General features: G+C 41.5%; 1 long non-coding RNA gene across 1 annotated transcript; it reads left to right on the top strand.

Annotated features, from left to right (window-relative positions):
• Positions 1-2,879: 2,879 nt before the first annotated feature.
• Positions 2,880-4,545, top strand: LOC137286694 (uncharacterized). Its single transcript, XR_010957000.1, has 2 exons — positions 2,880-2,970; positions 4,109-4,545. It is a non-coding gene; the product is annotated as an uncharacterized lncRNA (long non-coding RNA).
• The last annotated feature ends 222 nt before the right edge of the window (positions 4,546-4,767 follow it).

The raw sequence follows: 4,767 nt of genomic DNA on the forward strand, positions 1-4,767 counted from the left end.
CCAAGGCATTCCTTCTGATCTGGAAAAGGATGCGTTTCTGAACCACCATGTGGTTAGTGAGCTTATCCTCGATGACTTAATGTCAACAGTGAGCAAAGATCCACGCATTGCAGACCTGTTTGCAGAAGGAAGTCATCATCGTAATCTCTCAGTGACTGCCTTGAACCAGAATTTGTATTACAAAGAGGATCTCACACAACGAGTAAGTGAGTGATTGAGTCTAGTCCTACGCCGCTTTTTAGCAATATTCCAGCAATATCACGGCGGGGAACACCAGAAAATGGGTTTCACACATTGTACCCATGTGGGGAATCGAACCTGGGTCTTTGGCGTGACGAGCGAACGCTTTAACCATTGGGCTACCCCATCGCCCCCTCACACAACCAAGGAACTGTCTTTCATTATCTCCTTCTGTTCAATAACCCTATCAATCACTGGGTTGTCTGGTTCAGCCCTGATTTGTTTACAAACAACACCATACAGCTCTAATACTACTGAAACAAATAAATGCTTATAATGCAGTCATAATTATACAAACGCTTTTGGCACATATTTCTTATCAATGTGGAAAGGGTTTTCAATTCCAATTTGCTTCAATCAAAGTTATGCATATTCGGAAACTAATCGTTAGTCGAGGCTTTATATACCCCTTAATAACAGGCGACTGTTTCACTGTTTCATCTTGCATGCCATTACAATCAAAGTCATAGAAACATATTGATTATTGATGATGTATTTACCTTCAGAAGAACACAACCTGACGCAGATGTATATCCCAGCAGCTGTGAGAGTATATATCCAATGCATTTCTACCCTGTGTCGTCATAGAGAAATACGCGTTTTTTCGTCCACCAGACCCAACGAACCTGTCAGTATGAAACTGATCGACTGTATCGTAACGAGGAAGTGTACGTGACCATTGTATATTATCTGTATACATTCTGTGTATAACGTGAAATAGGCACAAAATATTTTCCATTAGAGCACAAAGGACACTGATTTCAGTAGAGCATACATTTTGTACATTTGAATTCAGTTGTATAGACCTGTTCAATAAGGGTTGTTAGCTCCATTTCCGGGTTGTTGCTTTTGTTTTTCCCACTTCCAAGTTTTAGACAAATACTAACCATACAACTATTACGATACGGATGAATTCCTGATGCTGACGGGTTAAACGAGGTATTCCTTTTCTAATTTCCTTCTCTGTCCTTTCCACTCAAAACTTTGAATATTAATTTATGCAGTGCATCTGTATGCTCACATGCGTTTGTGGCGACGGGTGAGTGACTCTAGTTTTACGCCACTTCTACAGCGGCATAAAACTGAAGTAATTCACTCTCCATAGAACCATTGTAGGAGTGCCAGCTGATGATGATCGCCTTCGAGTGAGTTTAGTTTTACGCCGCACTCAGCAATATTCCAGCTATATGGCAGCGGTCTGAAAATAATCGAGACTGGACCAGACAATCCAGTGACCAACAACATGAGCATCGATCTGCACAACTGGGAACCGATGACATATGTCAACCAAGTCAGCGAGTCTGACCTCCCGATCCCGTTGGTCGCCTCTTACGTCAAGCATAGTCGCTTTTTATGGCAAGCATGGGTTGCTGAAGGCCTATTCTACCCCGGGACCTTCACGGGTCTGAACGCCTTCGAACTTGCCACGACTTCTACAGCACGTGTACAGTCATTGGCAACATACAACCTATCAGCCGCAGAGCAAGTGACAGGTAACGAACCTATTTGAGATAAATCATTGTCAACCGTCCTTTGGAACTAAGCAAAGGTATAAGTACCTACCGTTTTTTTTCAGTATTCGTTACACAAAAACTACCCGTAGCCCCTTTTCTGTGTGTATACCGTTAGTCTATTTTAATGGAATGTTTCAACATTTGTGTTCGTTGTTTTACGCCACACTCAGCAATGTTCGAGTTATATGGTCTGTAAATAACCGAGTCTGTACCAGTGATTAACAATATGAGCATCCGTCTACGCATTTAGAATCTGTGAACCAAGTGAGCGAGGAGGATCCGGGTTCGATTCCCAAAGATTCAAGTCTATATCCGGTGTCCCTGCCCTGAAATGCGGCGTGAAACTAAACTCACTCACTATCCCTGAAACAGAAAATTCTGTGTTCAGATGGATTGAATCCTGGGTAGCATCCGGACATGTGACTTGTATGTACGTAACCAGTCTTCACGACAATCGTAGTTTACGTGCTGTAAAGCACAGATGCTAACTGCAGTGTGCACGCGTCCTGAGACAGAAATATGCCTACTCTTCACCATTATTCCATAAACACTAAACTGTTAAAACGTTATTCCGTAAACTCTTCACCACTATTCCCTATAACCTCTTCACCATTATTCCATAAACTCTTTACCATTGTTTCACAAACGTTTACCCTTCACCATTGTTTTATAAACTCTTCACCATTGTTTCATAAACAAAGTGACGAGAGCAGTCGAGCTAATCCGAATTACCTTACTTCACGCGTTGAACAGTTCTTGTGCGCCCAACTGAATTTGATCATGCGGATAATATGAGATTGGTTATTCTCTGGAACTAGCTTTTCATATACAGTAATATATTTTCATATACAGACGTAACTCGTCTTCTTAAAGGCATAGCATACACTACAATCAGACAATATACATAGATATACATTAATGTTTTGGAGAATGCGGCGTAAAATTAAACTCATTCACTCGTTATTTGTAATTGTTGTTTAGATAATCGATCAAACGATGCTTGTTCTTGCGGGTATAAATACAGGCAAAGACTTTTGCAATTCGTGTTGAACTGCTATATGACGACCACTCTATTTCTAGCGCGGGAGTTATTAATAGACATGACACATGTTCATGAAAAGACCAGGAACAACCTGATGTGGATCACATGCACATCAACCGATCAGAGTAGACATGATCTACAAAATACTGGTGCTTCTGTTGGGGCTATACACAGGTGAGATGCGCGTCCGTTGAGTCGATCCATCGATGTATCAAACACTGAATCGAACTCGGCGTAACGAGCAGACGCTTTAACCACGAGGCGACCCCAACGACCCTCACAGGATATGTAACTTACCTCACGGGTTTATGCATAACTGTTTCAAGCTCCTTTTTCTGTCGTGACATTTTGACTGCACATTACGCAGATAAATCGACGATTGTTGCAATATCAAGTGAAGTATATGTTTGCGTGTTCATGTAATATGTATGTTTTATTGTTGAGGAGCTTGTATACAGTGTGTTGTCTTTTCCTGAGTGTATATAAGATCTCACAACCCAAAACAACGCAAGACATAAATCTGTTCAGAATTTGCACATTTCCGACAGAGTGCATTCATGTTTCAGGTTTAGTATGTTTAGATGAAACGTATGTCAATGGGCATTTTATCAATAGCCAGTAATAGTACATGCTCACTTGGAAACTGGAACTGACCAAAACGATTTTTGTGTGGTACTTTATGATATTATATGATGCATTTATCACACTCCCTGTCACTGCATCACTCAATAGCTTTTCTTGTTTTTTTTCAGTTTTAGTCAACACAGAACATTTAAGTATACTCACTTTTGCACGTCAGTATAAATGATCAATGAAATTTCAGATCTACTGTGCAGAATTTGCTCTTCAGTTGTTCTAGGAAACAGTCGTCGTCGATATATGTATGTGTTTGTGTTTGTGTGTTTGTATGTTTGTGTTTGTGTGTGTGTTTGTGTATTTGTGTGTCTGTGTGTGTGTGTGTTTGTGAGTGTGTGTGATTGTGTGTGTGTGTGTTTGTGTGTGCGTGTCTGTGAGTCTGTCTGTCTGTCTCTCTCTCTCTCTCTCTCTCTCTCTCTCTCTCTCTCTTTGTGTGTGTGTGTGTTTGCTTGGGATGGGGCTGGGGGTTGGGTGTGTGTCTGTGTCTGTATGGATGGTTGAATAGTTGCGTAGATTAAGTATGCAATTCTAAAAAAGTAGGGGATATTCCATTTTACGAGCATACCACTAACCAACGCCAATGCATATGAGAAAAAGTGATATATATCCATGACACAGTATTCACAATTTCTGTACGTAGTTCACTTTCAAATTTAATCAATCTTAACTGACATAGGAGGAGATGCATCGGTTCAACATGCGGCAGGTCAAGGACCTAGCAAGGGTTCACAAGGGTCAAGTAACCGGAAGTGGCGGAAGTGCATGCGGTGCCGAGTGCGCGAGGTCAACCTGGTGTTCCTGCCGTGCGGTCACGTGGTGTGTTGTGCCGAGTGTGGCGTCATCTCCAGTGTCTGTGACGTATGTCACACTCCAATCAGAGGCAGTGTGAGGACTAGACAGTGATGCACGATGAAGGCACTTGTTTTACTGTTGAACGCATTTGTTTTGCAGATGTCTTAAAAATGTGATATCGATGGTTTATTCTTTCAGACAGGGAATTTACATTTTTAGTTTAAACCAACGAAAGACTTCGCATTGCATGTTCAGTATTTAGAATTGATTGGACTGATATGTTAAAACCAACTACCTACATAAAGATCTATTCTGCATTTACATATGTGATGTATTGTTTGCGTTTCCCTCAGTGACTGAGTGAGAGAGTGAATATGGTTATACGCCGTCTTTAGCAGTATTCCAGCAATATCATGACGGTGGACACCAGCATAGCATAACGTTGATCTCTTCATACACGGTCATCATCAGCGCCCAAGCATCAATTGCCGGACAGAGTGGTTCTGCTGTATTTACGGCTTTTCCCGGTGATGACGCCTGGGT

The sequence above is a fragment of the Haliotis asinina genome, chromosome 6 (genome assembly GCF_037392515.1).
Source record: "Haliotis asinina isolate JCU_RB_2024 chromosome 6, JCU_Hal_asi_v2, whole genome shotgun sequence".
In the NCBI taxonomy this organism is placed as follows: domain Eukaryota; kingdom Metazoa; phylum Mollusca; class Gastropoda; order Lepetellida; family Haliotidae; genus Haliotis; species Haliotis asinina.